The following is an 18,924-nucleotide window of genomic DNA, read 5'->3' as shown; positions in this document are numbered from 1 at the left end:
CTAAAAGTTATGAAAAAATTTGCCTCATAAAATTTCAAGGTTTCAAAGTTTTTAGCTGGATGGAGGGCATGGCTCTACTTCCTATTTTTTAGTGTTTCCTAAGCCTGTTTAAAAAAAAAAGTGGAGCGTTTTTCTTTTTATGAAATGCTTACTACAGTGAAACCCTTTCTGGAAACCGTAAATTTGCGTCAGAAAATAACCAGGGACTATCTAATTTCTAGGCAAACAATTTTGGATTTTTTTTTGTGCTGATACTTACTCCCATTTTGTAACTTCTAAATGTATAACGAAGGCAATTTGTATTACCTTTATTATTTTTCTTGCCCGTTTTTCCCGGGGTTAGACCGGAATTAGTAGACAGTTTCTGTCCCAAACTAAGTACGTACTTCTAAGAATTTCTTCGTTGATACTGGATGGTTGCCTGGCTGGACTGCATGTATTTGTGCCCAGGTTCTGCCCCCTGCGGGACTCTGCATAAACCCAGTTTGTCGAGATGACTGATGGTAGAGGGATTTGCAATCATAAGTGCTATTTGCACACTGATTATTGTTTTTCAGAGTGACCTAAGTCACCTCTCGGGGAGCCGGGACGGCCTCTCGAAGCCTGCGCGTCTGCGTTGCGTGCCCGCGGCCTAGGAGGAGCGTGGGCGATGCGGTACAGCAAAGCCTGCAGCTCCAAGCTTGGGGTCTTCTCGGGCCCCCGAGGGGGTGTGTCCTGTGCTGCTCTTACAGGCAAGGGGCGGTTCAGGAGACTGGGGAAGTCTGCAATTTGTAAGGCTGAGGGCTGGCGCTTTGAAAGAGAGGCGGAGGAGGGAGAGGGATTTCCCCGCCCCCGTTCCCCACGGCCCAATCCCTTCGGTTTCTCTTTTTCTCGACCGGCTGCCCGGCCCCTAACCTGCTCGAACCCATTATGCGGTAGAGGCTGCCGGTCTCTTTAAGGCTCTGCCGCGCCTGCGCCTTGGGCTTTCCTGACGCGGCCGGCCAGACCCTGGAGTAGCCTGCGGGCGGGCAGGGTTGGGGTCGGGTAGTAGTTAAGGCAGTGGCGGTGCCCAGAGGGGTGGTTGAGGGTTGGAGGCGGCTCTGAGCTCGTCAGTGAGCTCGGCGCTTGAGAACGGGCGGGGAAGGCGGCCCGCGGAGTCGAAGCCGGGGCCGAGGCGCTGAGACGCGGCGGCGAGGCTGCCGGCTGGATGGGAAGTTAATGTTTACGGCGGAGTCCACCCAACGTTTCCAAGGTGAGGGGCGCCGCGCCAGGCCGGGCGGGCCGGGAGGCCGGATGGGCCGCGAGCCCGGGTTCCGCGGGGCGCACAGCGGGGCCAAGGCGCGGCGAGTGGGGGCCGCCACCAAACTTGCGGCGCGAGCGGGGCGGGCGCGCCCGGCCCCGCCAGGGCCTAAGTTCCCTGAGGCCGCGGCGGCCCGGGACCGTCCTCCCGTGGGCTCTGAGGAGAAAACTCGCTAGCTGGTCTCCCAGTGGAGTCCCAGGGAGGTGGAGGGAACGGGGAGCTACGGGGGCGCTTTCTCTCAAATCCTGTGTGGGATACTGACGTTTCATGCCCGCCCTCGAGGCCAGAAGTCCGTTCTCTCCGGGTGCCCCGATGGAGTGAGACCACCTGCGCCCTTACTTGCAAAGTTGGCGTCTTCATTTGGCCTCCGGGATTCTGCGCAAGGCAGAGTCGCCAGGCAAGTGATGGGCAAGCCAGGTGTGCTAGGTGACTCCCTGGGGTATCCTTGGACAGCGTTAGTAGCCATCACTGAATCACCTTATGACTAGCGGGGCAAGCCTCAAATTAACCGCAGAATTTCCGGTAGATGGAATTGTGGTGTTCGTGTTTGTTTTAGAATTGCCGTGATTTCTTTGTGTCTGTTTCTTTGGGCGTTTTAGATCAAGTCATTTGTCATCCTTTTCCCGAAGAGTTGAACCAAAACTTTTGGGATGGTTCCTTTGCTTTCCTCCTATCCGTTGTTGTTAGAGGTGATTTTGAAAAGCAGTATTTTCTTTCAAAGATATCTTTTCTTTGGGTTGCAGTGTAGAATAATAAACCCCTTTCTTTGCTGAAAGAAAGAAATCCAGTGTTCTTTGAAGACCAAGTAAAACTATCTGTTGGTGGTTTTTGCCTTTGTTCTGGGCTGATAATGTGTTAATAGTTTTTTTTTTTTTTTTTTTAAGTAACCTGTCTTGAATTTACCTGAAGCTTCTTGTCTATTCTAAAATGCTAGCCTTAAGGTCTCTGACAACTGTGTGTCAAGGAAACTTAGAAAGCTTATTAAAGTATACTATGCAGAAAAAGTGCACAATCCTAAGTGGGTAGGTAAAGGATTTTTACTAAGTATACCACCACAGATCAAGAAACAGAACATTACTAAGTTGGGGTTTATACCTAGGAGTGGAATTGTTGGTTTGTGAGGTATGTGGATGATAAACTCAAGTATTAGATACTGTTGAACATTTTCGCAAAGTGGTTGTGCTAATTAGAGAATTTTAATCCAGTTACCCCACATCCTTGTTGGTGCTTGTCAGTTTGAAACCTTTGTGCTATTCTGATAGAAGTGCAGTAATATATTAGTGTGGTTTTAGTTTGCATTTTCTTGATGATTGTGGTTTTATCTTTTATTGGCTATTTATAGGTCTTTTGTAAAATGCCTGAGTCTTATTTTTTTAATTTATAATATTTTGGATATGAGTCCTTTCTGGGAGGTTCACACACACCCTGTCTGTAAATTATACATAATTTGTCTTATTTCCATTCTGTCTTTTCACTCTTTTAATGGTGTTTTTTTGGTGGATGGACATTCTTAATTTTAATAAAGTATATTTACTATTTTCCTTTATGATTACTGCTTTCTGTCTCCTATTTAAGAAATCTTGCTTAGCCTAAGAATATGTAGATGTTTTCCTGTGTTACCTTACAAAATTTTTGTTTTGTTTTAATTTTCACATTTAAAGTGTACAATTTATAGTAAGTTTTCCATGGATTATAGGGGGTCAAAATTCACTTTTTACCAGGTGGGTATCTTTTTGACCCAGCATTGTTTATTGAAAATAACCATACTTGTCCCTCTCCACTGGTGGCACTTTTTCACAAATCAGGTGACTGTTTAAGTGTGGATCTGTTTCTGGACATTCTGTTTTATTGGTCTATTTGTTATCCTTGCACCAATATTCCTGTATTAATGTAATTGTATAATCCTTGATGTGTGATAGTGTAAGGCCTCCAGCTTTGTTCCTTAATAATGGACAGTTTTGGCTCTTTGCATTTCCATATAAATTTCAGAATCTTCTTCTCAATTTCAACAAATTTTGGAAATTGGAATTGAATCTATCAATTTGGAGAGTACCGACATCTTAATATCGAGTTTTCCAATTTATGAACATAGTATATATCTCTATGTAGGTCTTTTAAAATTTCAGTAATGTTTTGTAGTTTTCTGTGTAAAAGTCTTGCACATCTTTTATTGTTTAATCTTAGGTATTTGAAATTTTTGACATTATTGTAAGTGATACTTTAAAATACTTGTGGCCAGTATGTAGAAGTACAGCTGATATGGGGCACCTGGGTGGCTCAGTTGGTTGAGCGTCCGACTTTGGCTCAGGTCATGATTTCACACTTTGTGGGTTCGAGCCCTGTGTCAGGCTCTGCACTGACCAGATTAGAGCCTGGAGCCTGCTTCAGATTCTACGCCTCTCTCCCTCTCCCCCAACTCCCCCTCTCCGCCTCTGTCCCTCCCCTGCTTGTGCTGTCTCTCTCTCTCATAAATAAATAAACTTAAAAAAAAAAAAGTACAGCTGATCTAAGTCTTTAATCTTCATTTGCGACCTAATCTAAACTACACCTTGTATGTTCTAGTTTTCCAAGCTGGTTTGCTTGTTATTTCTTTTTTCATTTCTTTCTTTCTTTTTTTTTTTTTTTCCTTTGGTGTAGTGTCTAGGACCAATTAAAGAGTTCTAGAGTGTTGAGTATATTGACAATCACTGTGTTAGGACTTTGGGGATACAAAGCTGATTAAGATGCTTCCCCTGCCCTTAGGGGTTTAGAATCTAGGAGGGTAAGTAGAAATTCAAGAAGAGACCTTTATCCTCCACTATAAGTGCTATTATGAAAATTGGTTTGGCAGCATGCAAAAAGGACATATAAATTCAACTGGGTAGGGGTGAGAGTGGGGGAGGTAATATGCCTGGCTGGCACTGTTCTGAGTGCTGAGCAAAGGAATTGGGCTGTGGGTAGATAGGGGCTGCTATTCACAATACATGCTTTTCTGCTTAATTCCTTGGCTTTCAGCCTTAGCTTCATTCTACTTTTTTGAGTCTGGAGTCTCTCCAAGTCACTGTTTTTAGGGAATAAATTTATGAGAGGACGTAAATGAAGAGAAACTAAAAGGCCTATATATTGCAGAGTTTAAATTACTAACCTGCTCTTCAGCCCCATACCTTTCCCATCCTGACGATATACTGTCTGGAGACTTCCAAGTCCTGAGCCTTCCTGGGGTTCTGTGAGTGAGGCAAATAAGCTTCCCCCCCCACCCCTTTTTCTTTCTTCTTCTTCTTTTTTTAAGTTTATTTATTGATTTTGAGGGAGAGTGAGCTGGCACACATGTGAGAGGGAGAGAGAATCCCAAGCAGGCTCTGTGCTGACATCGTGACCTGAACTGAAATCCAGAGTCAGATGCTTAACCGACTAAGCCACCCAGGTGCCCTGTAGATCAGCTTCTTGACCGTATTCCCTTATGCAGGCCTGTAGGTTTGGCTTCCTGTCCTCTACCCAATTATGTATATTCCTCCATCTCTTTCTTGTTATGTGTTGCGGTATCTGAGAATGTTAAAGATAGTCTCTTTAAGCTTTCTTTTCCTTGTGTAGTTTGTTTCCTCTAAGTTACTTTTTTTTCTGTAATTGAGGCCCTCCTCAGAGTTTTGATAATCCTTGGTTTTTTCATGATTGAGAGTGGGGACTAAAAGCTGATTGGAAGCCCTGAGCTTGTAGGTGGGGCTTATTGACTTCCAGTTTTACTGTATAATCTCCTGCATGGAATAGTGGTTCTCAATTTGGTTGCACTGTAGAATCACGTGGAGAGCTTAAAAAAAGAGACACACTGCTAGACTAAATACAACAGAATCTTTGAGGGTAGGACCCAGGTAGCAATATTTTTTAAACAGATATGATTGCCTACAGTAAAACACACACATTTTAAGTAAATAGTTTGATTTTGCCATGTATACAACCATGTAACTAATAGGATACAGAGCATTGTGAAAACCCTGTAAAATTCCTTAGTATATCTTTGTTCTCTCTTCCCCATTCCCTGCCCAGAGGCAACTGCTATTCTGATTTCTATCCCTATAGATTAACATCGGTATTTTCTGAAGTTGTCCAGGTGATTCCCCTATGTGGTCAAGATTGAAACCATTGGTTCACTTGGACTGTTTGAAGCTAGCTACTCCAGGGTTTCTGTCTTTCCTTTTGGTCTGGCCACATTGCCCAGAGAGTATCTTCCAGTTTTGTGCTTGGAGGGTAGAGGTTTGGTAGCTAGTGATCTGGGAATTCAAGAAACACGGCTGGAGAATGAGTCACAGAACATTCAGTATATAAGGTCACGTGATTTGCTTCTTTTTGTTGGGATACTTATGTCCTCTACCTTTTATGGTTTGCTCTCTTGAGAGAATAAATCTCCAGTCAGCTGCTGCATTGAGTATGGGCTACTCAGCAGCTTGGAGAAGGAATGGGGTCTAGGTTTCTAACTGTTCACAGCTTTCACCTGATCCTTTCTTATTTGGGTCTCCCTTGTTCCTCTTTGTTCTGGCAGTTCCTAAGCCTTTTGAGGATTGTGTAGTATAAATTGGGTTTGTTCTAAATTGCCAGCACTGCTGGCTTGTAATTTGGCTGTCTTTGACAAAGTCAATTTACCACTCATTCATCTTCTTTCCAGCCTCCAAAATTTTATTGCTGTTGTCTCTTTTTCCATTCTCCCTGTCCTTATGGTTTATGAGCTAAAAATAGAACACAACAACATCTTTTTCCTTGTTTTAGTAGAGTTTTATGAGGGAGGAAAATTAGATGTGTGTGTTCTATCTGCCAACTTAACCTTAATCATCTGCTTTCATTATAAAAATGTGTTGCCATCTGCCCTTCACTGTTGTCTGCTCCTTGAAGGATTATAGCTTTTAAATTTCTTTACTGTTACCTAGAGTGTCGGGAGGGACAAAATATTGGGTCCCAAATATATTGGGACCTTTCTCTAGAAATCCCCAAATTCTTTTGAGAAGTACTTGTCCCAGAATCATACATTCTCAGGATTGGGAATGGTTTTAAAGGTAAGCCAAATGGTGATCTCTCTGATGATTTATAAAAGTGGGAAACTCATGGGAAAGAGGGGATTAGTGACTAGAGAAAACAGATTGAGCTATGTATCTCTGCAAGGGGTCTGAAAATCCATATAGACCTTAAACATTTAATAGTGAATGAATAAATAATCTTGCATATTTGTAACATAAAAGTTATTAAAAAGTCATGGTGGTTTTGTCATTTCAATCCATAATATTTCAATCCAACTGTGGTCATGGGAGAAGAATTTTTAATTTTGAAGAAGGATTCCATACCATAAAAAAATTGGAAACTATTACTAAAGTTGTAGAGATCTTAGTTTATAGTTAACATAAATTGATAATTAGCTAAAACCACCCACTGAAAGTTTTATGTTAAGCTTCTTTAATAGTTTTGTGATTCTTTGCACTCTTTATTAAAATTTTTTAAAATGTTTTTTTAATTTTTGAGAGAGAGAGGAACAGTGTAAATAGGTGAGGGGCAGAGAGGGGGGAGACACAGAATCTGAAGCAGGCTCCAGGCTCTGAGCTTCAGCGCAGAGCCCGGCGCAGGGCTCGTACTCACAGACTGTGAGATCATGACCTGAGCTGAAGTCAGACGCCCAACCGACTGAGCCACCCAGGCGTCCCTATTTATTTTTTTTAAAACACTAAGTCAGTAGGTTTCCAAATGGTAGTCTTTAAGACAGAGTTTTTGGGGTGCCTGGGTGGCTCAGTCGGGCGTCCAACTTCGGCTCAGGTCATGGTCTTACGGTTCAAGCCCCGCGTCGGGCTCTGTGCTGACAGCTCAGAGCCTGGAGCCTGTTTCAGATTCTGTGTCTCCCTCTCTGCCTCTCCCCTGTTCACGCTCTGTCTCTGTCTCAAGAATAAATAACCATTAAAAAAAAAAAAGTTTTTAACAAAAAGTTCGCAATGAAATCATTTGTTTTCTCTTAGGCCAAGTGTATACAATTTAAAGTATTTACCTTTAAGTTATGTCCATATTTTTCTGTGCTAAAATGCCCTTTTGGAAACATGTAGGTTAATTAGTGTTTTGTGGATAGAACCCGTTGACTGTTGCTCATTATTTCAAATGGCCTGGTGTGTTTGTTGCTATTTCCACCTTTTTTTTTTTTTTTTTAAATGATATCTGTACTTATAGAGAGCTTTCCCTGCCTATGCTGTTTGAAGTTTATCCTTTTAAGTGGCCGAAGATAATGTGGGTTTAGTGCTTGTTAATTGTTCTTTGTACTAATCCACCCCTCACAATTATACTCTGGAAAGTGTTCCATAAAGCTGGTCAGACTGGCTATCTGGGTCTTCATTGTTGGTTGTTCTTTTCAGTGTCCTGTGAGTTGATGATTAGGGCTCTCTCCGTGAGGAACTGCTGGTTCCTGTGTTGTTGGAAGGGACCTTGATGAGAGAGAGGAACAGAACTGGCTGTGTTATTGATCATTGCTCTTGTTTTTCGTAGGAAAGTGCAAGCATTGATATAAAAGTGAAGAGGGGGATTTTGTCTTATCTTTGGGTTGGTGCTCAAATGATTAATAGCTGTCTTCTTTTTTGGCCTGGTATAGATTTTTTGCTATGTCAAAAATGGATCTAGTATTTTCATAAATTATGCTAGTAAATTTGTTAGATCAGTGCTAACAGATACTGGATAAAAGTGTAGCTCTAATGAACAATTGTATAATATATCTAAGTGAGATACATGAGAGAAGGAAAATTTAATATCTTCAGGTATACCAGAAATTAGGATAGTTGAGAAGACTTGATGGTGAGAAGATAGAGCTTGAAGTAAATTGAAAATGAATTTTTTGGGGGCACCTGGTCGCTCAGTCAGTTAAGGTGCTGACTTCGGCTCAAGTTACAATATCATGGTTCGTGGGTTTAAGCCCTGCATTGCGCTCTGTGCTGATAGCCTGGAGCCTGCTTCAGATTCTGTGTCTCCCTCTCTCTCTGTCTGCCCCTCCCTCATTTCTCTCTCTCTCTCTCAAAAATAAATAAAACAAAAAATTAAAAAAAAGAACAAATTTTAGGGAATAAGCCCATGAAAAATCTGCCTTTGAATATTTATTTGAAATACATGTAAGAGATGAGCACAAAGTTAAAGACTCAACCTGACTGCCTTTTTGAAAATGTGGAGAAGCTTCTTTTCTAGTGTCAGATGAGCAAGGTTTATTTTACTTATTTATTATTTATTTATTTAAATGTTTTTTATTTATTTTTGAGGCAGGGGGAGGGGCAGAGAGAGAGGGAGACACAAAATCTGAAGCAGGCAGGCTCTGAGCTGTCAGCACAGAGCCTGACCTGGGGCTTGAACTCAAGGACTGCAAGATCATGACTGGAGCTGAAGTCGGAGGCTCAACCGACTGAGCCTCCCAGGTGCCCCAGATGAGCGAGGTTTGTAATTGTTATCAAGCATGATGGTACATTTATATGTAAACATACAAGATCAGAAAAATGAATCAGTAAGTGATCTAGAAATTTAAAGAAGTTATACAGTTGTCAATAAATCATTAAGAACCACCAAAGATAACATACTTAGCATCTCCTCTGTGTCAAACATAATGATAGGTATTGGGAAGATAATGGTGATCTATTCTACATGGACAAAATCCTTGCTCTCACACAATTTATAAACTCCAGGGGAAGGCACAATTGATACATTCTTGTTTCTGAGTGAGATGATAAAAAAAGGTAATTAAGGGGCACCTGCGTGGCTCAGTCGGTTGAGCGTCCAACTTCAGCTCAGGTCATGATATCACAGTTTGTGAGTTCAAGCCCCACGTCGGGCCCTGTGCTGACAGCTCAGAGCCTGGAGCTTGCTTCTGATTCTGTGTCTCCCGATCTCTCTGCCCCTCCCCCACTTGTGCTCTGCCTCTCTCTGTCTCTCAAAAATAAATGTAAAAAAAAAATTTAAAAAAAGGTAATTAAGTGATTAACTTGTTTTAAATCTTGAGGCTTTTTATAACTAGTAAGGGAAAATGCTGAGTGAAGTAAGTTTTAAATTTTAATATTGCTTTAAAAGTTTGTGAGGTAAATTTATTTACAGTGAAACACATAGAACTTAACTATACATTTGAGTTTTGATAAATGTATATGCCTTTGTGAATCTCTTTACCTCTCCCCCCAATAATCTTTCATGGTTCTTTTAGTCAGACCCTGTTGTTATCTTTTACCACAGATTAGGTTTTCTTGTTCTTGAACTTCTCATAAAAATTGAATAATTCAGTGTATTCTTCTCTGTCTGGCTTCTTTTGTTCACCATAATGTTTTTGAAATTAAGCCATGTTGTTGCTCACATCAATAGTTCTTTTTAATTGGTGGGCAGTAATCCATTGTATAGCTATAATACAGTTTATCCATTTCCCCATTTGGTTATTATGAATAAAGCTGTTATGAACACTTGACTACTGGTCTCTTTAGAGACATACATTTTCATTTCTATTGGATAAATAACTAGAGGTGGAATTACTGGGTCAGTGGATAGATGCATATTTAACTTTAGAAGACAGTTACAAACAATTTTTCCCAAGTGGTTATACCATTCCACATTTCAGCCAGCAATCTGTGAAGAGTCTAGTTAAATCAGAGCTGAGTTTCAGAAAGTTTATTCTGGTACAGTGGATCACAAGACTTAAGATAGGGAAAACACACAGTAAAGTAATAGAGTTGAAAATTGATGTACTCCTATTCCAAGGAATTGGACAGGGCGGTGGGGGGGATCTTAAGGATTCTAGAGCTGTGGTATGTGGGGTGAAGATAAGGGAGGTGCCAGATGACCCCGATGTATCTGTCCTAGGCTTTTGGATATTGGTGTGGCAGTAATTAGAGGGAGCTGAAGAATAGATTTTGGAGAGAAAAGTACAGCCTTTTTGGAGGTTATTTACATGTTTCTATATCTGTCTGTTAAATATATATATATTTATTTATATATTTAAAATGTATATAATGTATTTTTTATATATTATATAGGTTGAAATACCACATTTCTTTTGTTGTTTATTTATTTATTTTTTATTTTAAGTAATCTTTACACCCACTGTGGGGCTCAGATTCATAACCTTGAGATCAAGAGCTGCATGCTCTGCTGAATGAGCCAGCCAGGTGCCCTGAAATTTCATATTTCTTGATCCAGTAGTTGTACTTTATGGAATAACTCCTAGAGAACTACACAAATGTTTAGAGGTATTTTTGGCACCTGGTATAAAATAAAAAATTGAAAACAACCCAAGTAGGAGTACTTGGGTGGCTCAGTTGGTTAAGCATACAACTCTTGGTCTGGGCTTAGGTCATGATCTTGCCATTTGTGAGTTCACGCCCCTCCTTGGGCTCCGTGCTGACAGTGTGGACCCTGCTTGGGATTCTCTCTCTGTCTCTGTCTCTTGCTCACAAAAATAAATAAACTTAAGAAAAAAACAAAACAAAACAACCCAAGTAGCCATCAGTAAAGGATTGCTAACTAAAATGTGGTACATTCTTATGATAGCATGATATACAGTTAAGGTAATATGGTGTGTGTATATACTGTATTTCCTATTGCTACTGTAATAAATTAACAGACTTAGCTTAAAAAAAAATTAAGTCTCTTACAGTTATGGGGGCCAGAGGTCTGATTCACAGGGCTAAAGTCAAGATATTGGCAGGGCTGTTCCCAAGGGTAGAATCTGTTTTCTTGCCTTTTCCAGCTGTTAGAGTTGCATTACTTATATTTGCATTGCATTCTGTGGATCTTTTTCTTTTCTTTCTTTTCTTTCTTCCTTCCTTCCTTCCTTCCTTCCTTCCTTCCTTCCTTCCTTCCTTCCTTCCTTCCTTCCTTTCTTTCTTTCACATCCAAGTTAGTTAGCTTATAGTGCGACAGTGATTTCAGGGGTAGATTCCTTAATGCCCCTTACCCATTTAGCCCATCCCCCCTCACACAACCCCTCCAGTAACCCTCTCTTTGTTCTCCATATTTAAGAGTCTCTTATGTTTTGGCCCCTCCCTGTTTTTATATTATTTTTGCACCTTCTTCCATCTTCTAAGCCAGCTGTTTAACATCTTCAGATGGGCCCAACCCAGCTAATCTGGATAACCTCCTCATCACAAAATCCTTAACTTAATCTGCCGAGCTTCTTTTGTCATTTAGAGTAACATTCAGGGGCGCCTGGGTGGCTCAGTTGGTTGAGCCTCCGACTTTGGCTCAGGTCATGATCTTGTGGTCTGTGGGTTCGAGCCCCGGGTTGGGCTCTGTGCTGACAGCTCAGAGCCTGGAGCCTGCTTCATACATGTGTCTCCCTCTCTCTCTTCCCCTCCCCTGTTCATGCTCTGTCTCTCTGTCAAAAATAAATAAACATTTAAAAAAATATTAAAAGGGGTGCCTGGGTGGCTCAGTTAGTTAAGCGTCCGACTTCGGCTCGGGTCATGATCCGGCTCGCGGTTCGTGAGTTCCAGCCCTACTTCAGGCTCTGTGCTGACAGCTCAGAGCCTGGAGCCTGCTTCAGATTCTGTGTCTAACTCTCTCTCTGCCCCTCTCCTACTCACGGTCTGTCTCTCAATAATAAATAAATGTTTAAAAAATAATAAAGTAATATTCATAGGGGTGTCTGGGTGGCTCAGTTGGTTAAGCATCCCACTTTGGCTCAGGTCATTATCTCAGGTTGGTGGGTTCAAACCTTGCATGGGGCTCTGTGCTGACAGCTCAGAGCCTGGAGCCTGCTTAAGATTCTGTGTCTCCCTCTCTCTCTGCCCCTCCCCTACTCGTGCTCTGTTTCTCTCTGTCTCAAAAATAAATAAACAAAAAAAATTTTTTTTGAAGTGACATTCATATGCTTTGGGTATTATGATGAGGAGCTCTTTAGGAGGTTGTTAATCAAGTTACTAATAATGCTAACAAGGACAGGAGATCAAGGTACATTAAAAAAATTCTCAAATATGTATAGTATGCTTTAACTTTTGTTAAGTTAAAAATATATATACTCCTATGTTAGTATATGTATAGAAAAGAATTTTTTTTGTTTTTTTTAAAGCAAGCATGAGCAGGGGAGAGGGAGAGAGGCATTGGAGAGAGAGAGAATCTTAAGTAGGCTCCATGTTCAACATGAAACGCAATCCCATTACCCTGGGATCATGACCTGAGCTGAAATTGAGAGTTGGATGCGCAACTGACTAAGCCACCCAGGTGCCCCTAGAAAAGAAATCTTGATGGAGATAGACCATATTGCTAACAGAGGCTATCTTTGAGAGTAGGATTAGAGAGTATTTAAACTTTCCATTTTTTTCTATGATATTTCAATTTGTAATTAACATGTATTTTCTAATCAGAAAAATCACAATAAGTAAAAGGATAGAGTATAATACTTGGTCATATATTGCAGAGATCAATAAACAGGCTTTTGGTGAGCGACCTTGGTAAGTGTGGTTTCAGAAAAATGGTAGGGCAAAAGCCAGATTGTAGTGAGAAAGTGGAAGGTGAGGAAGGGAAGAATGAAAAGGTAAACATCTTTACAGTTGCTTAGCTATGAGAGGTGGCAGGATGCTGTGAGACCAGGGCTTTTCAGAGGGATAAATAAAATTCAGTGAGATTTTTAAATATGGCAGAGCAGCATGTTTGAAAGTTGAAAGCAGAAACTGGGAGGAAGAGAGAGATAACTTGAGTTCCAGGACAATTCGGAGTATGAGGCCTGAGGTCTTCTGACTTGATTAGACAGAAGACCCACTTCCCTGTGGCGGATAAGACCTAGAGTGGTGTGGATATGCCTACTAGTTTATAATATTTTAGTTTTCTTCAATATTATCAGATTAAAAAAACATCTCTTGCAATCATAAATGCTTCTTTGACATCTTCTGAGAGTCTGAGGTTATTGTGTAACTATGTAAATTTAGTCTTGGTAAAGTATGTACCCACATTGTCTTGATTTGTCCCCCAAACTTCTGATTGTTTCTGTAGCCTAGCATATAAATTTCAGGGAATAAGACCTTAGTTTTCTAGGTGCAACATTTTGGGGATTTTTTTATTTTATTGAAACTAATTATTGCATAAGAAAATCTTTATATAAGACTGTATCAATTTTCTTTTGACTCTAGAATGTTACACAGGAAAGCATTGGAGATAACATTCACTTCAACCTTTTTTCAAGTTCCTGACAAGGAAAAAGAGCTTAAATAACTTTTGAGGAGGCCACGTGTATCTTGTTGATAGAACATGGTACTTTTACCTTGCTGAGATAATTTAATGTTTATTTATTTTGAGAGAGTGTGAGCAGAAAGAATCCCAAGCAGGCTCCAGGCTCTGAGCTGTTAGCCCAGACCCCAACGTGGGGCTTGAACTCACAAACTGAGATCATGACCTGAGCTGAAGTCGGACACTCAACTGACTGAACCACCCAAGTGCCTTTTCTTTTTTCTTTTCTTTCTTTTCTTTTCTTTTCTTTTTTCTTTTCTTTTCTTTTCTTTTCTTTTCTTTTCTTTTCTTTTCTTTTCTTTTCTCTTCTCTTCTCTTCTCTTCTCTTCTCTTCTCTTCTTTCTCTTTTCTCTTTTCTTTTTTTTCTTTTATTTAAGTGTATTCACTTATTTTGACAGAGAGGGAGAGCATGAGCAGGGTAGGGACGGCAGAGAGAAAGAGAAAGAGAGAGAATCCTAAGCAGGCTCTGTGCCATTAGCTTGGAGCCAGACACAGGGCTTGAATTCACAGAATGTGATATCATGACCTGAGCCAAAACCAAGAATCTGACGTTTAACTGACTGAGCCACCCAGGTGCCCCACTTTTCCTCTGTTAGTATCATTGCAATTAAATTAACACAACTAGCATTAAAGTAGAAGTTTTAGGACTTTGCTATGATCTGTGCATTGTTTACCTATTTGGAGAATTATGTTGAAGATTCTAATTGCCATTTTAGGATTTTTCAGAACAGTGGTAATCGTGTTTATTTCATATTGCGTATGGAGTGACAGTGCTTAACACACTTCTTGACCCAGGGCTTGGTATGTTGTGTATACTAAATAAAAAATTCATGTAATATGTGATATAGTTTAAGAGAGACTTGTTCTGATCAATGAAACCAGAAGCTGGTTCTTTGAAAGAATTAACAAAATTGATAAACCACTAGCCAGTTTGATCAAAAAGAAAAAGGAAAGGACCCAAATAGATAAAATCCAGAAGGAAAGAGGAGAGATCACAACCAACACAGCAGAAATAAAAACAATAATAAGAGAATATTATGAGCAATTGTATGCCAATAAAATGGGCAATCTGAAAGAAATGGACAAATTCCTAGAAACATATACACTACCAAAACTGAAACAAATAGAAAATTTGAACAGACCCATAACCAGTAAGGAAATAAAATTAGTAATCAAAAATCTCCCAAAAAACGAGTCCAGGGCCAGATGGCTTTCCAGGGGAATTCTACCAAACATTTAAGGAAGAGTTGACATCTATGCTCTTGAAGCTTCTCCAAAAAATAGAAATGGAAGGAAAACTTCCAAACTCTTTCTATGAAGCCAGCATTACCTTGATTCCAAAACCAGACAGAGACCCTACTGAAAAGGAGAACTATAGACCAATTTCCCTGATGAACACGGATGCAAAAATCCTCAACAAGATAGTAGCCAACTGGATCCAACAATACATTAAAAAAATTATTCACCACGTCCAAGTGGGATTTATACCTGGGATGCAGGGCTGGTTCAATATCTGCAAAACAATTAACACGATTCATCATATCAATAAAAGACAGGACAAGAACCATATGATCCTCTAAATAGATACAGAGACAGCATTTGACAAAATACAGCATCCTTTCTTGATAAAAACCCTCAAGAAAGTAGGGATAGAAGGAGCATACCTCGAGATCATAAGAACCATATATGAACGACCCAACGCCAATATCATCCTCAATGGGGAAAAACTGAGAGCTTTCCCCCTAAGGTCAGGAACAAGACAGGGATGTCCACTCTCGCCACTGTTATTCAACATAGTATTGGAAATCTTAGCCTCTGCAATCAGACAACACAAAGAAATAAAAGGCATCCAAATCGGCCAGGAGGAGGTCAGACTGTCACTCTTTGCTGATGACATGATACTCCATATGGAAAACCCTAAAGATTCCACCAAAAAACTGTTAGAACTGATTCATGAATTCAGCAAAGTTGCAGTATATAAAACAATGCGCAGAAATTGGTTGCATTTCCATACACCAACAATGAAACAACAGAAAGAAAAATCAAGGAATCGATCCCATTTACACTTGCACCAAAAACCATAAAATACCTAGGAATAAATCTAACCAAAGAGGTGAAAAATCTATACACTGAAAACTATAGAAAGCTTATGAAAGACATTGAAGAAGACACAAGAAAATGGAAAAAGATTCCATGCTCCTGGATACGAAGAACAAATATTGTTAAAATGTTAATACTACCCAAAGCAATCTACATATTCAATGCAATCCCTATCAAAATAACACCAGCATTCTTCACAGAGCTAGAACAAATAATCCTAAAATTTGTATGGAATCAGAAGAGTCCCTGAATAGCCAAAGCAATCTTGAAAAAGAAAACCAAAGCAGGAGGCATCACAATCCCGGACTTCAAGCTATACTACAAAGTTGTAATCATCAAGACAGTATGGTACTAGCACAAGAACAGACACTCAGATCAATGGAACAGAACAGAGAACCCAGAAATGGACCCACAAACATATGGCCAACTAATCTTTGACAAAGCAGGAAAGAATATCTAATGGAATAAAGACAGTCTCTTCAGCAAGTGGTGATGGGAAAACTGGACAGCAACATGCAGAAAAATGAACCTGGACCACTTTCTTACACCATACACAAAAATAAACTCAAAATGGGTGAAAGACCTGAATGTAAGACAGGAAGCCCTCAAACTCGAAGAGACAGCAGGCAAAAACCTCTTTGATCTTGGCCGCAGCAACTTCTTACTCAACATGTCGCCAGAGGCAATGGAAACAAAAGCAAAAATGAACTGTTGGGGCCTCATCAAAATAAAAAGCTTCTGCACAGCGAAGGAAACAATCAGTAAACTAAAAGGCAGTTGACAAAATGGGAGAAGATATTTGCAAACGACATAAAGATCAGATAAAGGGTTAGTGTCCAAAATCTATAAATAACTTATTAAACTCAACACCCAAAAAACAAAGAATCCAGTGAAGAAATGGGCAAAAGACATGAATAGACACTTCTCCAAAGAAGACATCCAGATGGCCAACCGACACATGAAAAAAATACTCAACATCACTCATCATCAGGGAAATACAAAGCAAAACCACAATGAGATACCACCTCACACCTGTCAGAATGGCTAACATGAACAATTCAGGCAACAACAGATGTTGGCGAGGATGCGGAGACAGAGGATCTCTTTTGCATTGTTGGGGGGAATGCAAGCTGGTGCAGCCACTCCACAGTATGGAGGTTCCTCAGAAGAAAACAAAAAAATAGAACTACCCTATGACCCAGCAATTGCACTACTAGGTATTTATCCAGGAGGTACAGGTGTGCTGTTTTGAAGGGACACATGCACCCCAATGTGTATAGCAACACTATCAACAATAGTCAAAGTATGGAAAGAGCCCAAATGTCCATTGATGGATGAATGGATAAAGAAGATGTGGTCTATATCTATATACACAATGGAGTATTACTCGGCAATTAAAAAGAATGAAATCTTGCCATTTGCAACTATGTAGATGGAACTGGAGGGTATTATACTAAGCGAAATTAGAGAAAGACAAAAATCATATGACTTCACTCAAATGAGGACTTTAAGAGACAAAACAGGTGAACATAAGGGAAGGGAAATAAAATAATATAAAAACAGGGAGGGGGACAAAACAGAAGAGACTCATAAATATGGAGAACAAACTGAGGGTTACAGGAGGGGTTGTGGGAGGTGGGGATGGGCTAAATGGGTAAGGGGCACTAAGGAATCTAATCCTGAAATCATTGTTGCACTATATGTTAACTAATTTGGATGTAAGTTAAAATAAATAAATAAAATTAAGTAGTAACAAAAAAATGAATAAATGTTAAAAAAAATAATAAAAGTTAAAAAATCAGAAAAAAAAGAGAGAGACTTGTTCTGAATTTGTGCTTCTTCAGACTTTCTAGATTGAAACATAGGGAAGCCAGTATTTTAGTATATACTCTTGCTGCTGCCAGGAAAAAATTGTGTGTGTGGATATATCTTTTTTTTTTTTTTTAACAGTTTTGTGTTTGTATCAATGGAAGGTTGAGGTCAGGGAACAGACTTATTAGCTCCTTACCCATGAACTTCACCTCAGCTATAGCTGTTTTATGTGCAGCTCAAAGGATCAAATTTTAGTTAGCTAGTACTCTTAGCCAGTTGTTCGTCCTTCCTTCCTTCCTTCCTTCCTTCCTTCCTTCCTTCCTTCCTTCCTTCCTTCCTTCCTTCCTTCCTTCCTTCCTTCCTTCCTGTGTCCCTTAGATAGCATTCTCTCCTCCCAATTTTTTTTTTTTTTAGTGTTTATTTTTGAGACAGAGACAGAGCATGAGCGGGGGAGGGGCAGAGAGCGAGGGAGACATGGAATCTGAAGCAGGCTCCAGGCTCAGCCAGATGTGGGGTTTGAACTCACAAACCTGCGAGATTATGACCTGAGCTGAAGTCAGATGCTTAACTAACTGAGCCACCCAGGTGTCCTCTCTCCTCCCAGTTTTAATATAAAAGTTTTTGTGGGGAAATTACATCAGTCTTGTGGTAATACAATAAAATGTTTTACAGAATTCAATACTTTCCCTTTCTGTAAAGGAAAACAACCTTGTTTTTGTTGAGGATCTAGTAAAATTCTATATTGCGGATAATTTCATTATAAGAATTGATGGCTGGAAAAAAATGTGGCATTATGTAGTAGAAAAAACAAGCATTTTGCTTTGTCATTTTCCTTGTTATTTAACATTTCTGAGTCTGTTTCCTTATCAGAAGGTATGTGTTTTCATATTTACTGTGCAAAGATGGTCATGAGGAATGGAAAAAATAAATGTTAACTGCCTGGAGCAGTAGCTGGCATGGGTTTTAATGCTCAATATAAATAGCAGCTGTTATGATTCTGTGATTATGATGTTATTAAAGGAAGACTAAAAAACAGAAAGGACACATAGAATTTATATGGAAGGTATTATTTAAGGAAGATGTGTCCGATAGCAAGATTGGTTTGTTTTCTATTCAGGTTTGAATTATCAAAATGACTAAGTGGATTACCAAAACTATCTATAAGATCCTTTTCTCATATGTTAATGTGATAAATGATAATATCTACCTCATAATTGTTTGGTGTATTGTATGTGCTTAGAAATATTGATTACCTTATTCTTTGGATGGTTTAGGTTGGCAGAGTAGCAAGAGAGATTCTCGGTTTGTATGTTATCTTTTATAGATTCTTTACTGAAGTGTATAGCATTAAATAAGACTTGAATTTTTTAGAATGAGCAAAACATTATTAAAATTTTAAAAATGTTTAGTTTTGAAAGAGAGATGGAACACAAGCATGGGTGGAGCAGAGAGAGAGAGAGAAACACAGAATCCAAAGCAGGCTCTGAGCTGTCGGAGCCCAATGTGGGGCTTGACCCACAAACCATGAGATCGTGACCTGAGCCAAGATTGGACGCTTA

At 39.8% G+C, this 18,924-nt stretch overlaps 1 protein-coding gene across 5 annotated transcripts in view; it reads left to right on the top strand.

Annotated features, from left to right (window-relative positions):
- The first annotated feature begins 896 nt into the window (after positions 1 to 896).
- EVI5 (ecotropic viral integration site 5) overlaps positions 897 to 18,924 on the top strand; it is a 235,403-nt gene continuing 217,375 nt past the window's right edge. For 4 of the 5 annotated variants that reach the window (XM_086717556.1, XM_086717559.1, XM_086717557.1 and 1 more), the window contains exon 1: positions 898 to 1,231. The gene's annotated coding sequence lies outside the window, so the exon portion shown is untranslated. Of the gene's footprint in view, positions 1,232 to 18,924 lie in introns of all 5 variants that reach the window. The other variant, XM_086717566.1, reaches the window with a different exon arrangement.

Source organism: Puma concolor, chromosome C1 (genome assembly GCF_028749965.1).
Source record: "Puma concolor isolate L17-30 chromosome C1, mPumCon1.1.hap2, whole genome shotgun sequence".
Lineage (NCBI taxonomy): Eukaryota > Metazoa > Chordata > Mammalia > Carnivora > Felidae > Puma > Puma concolor.
This window is presented reverse-complemented; position numbering and strand designations above follow the sequence as displayed.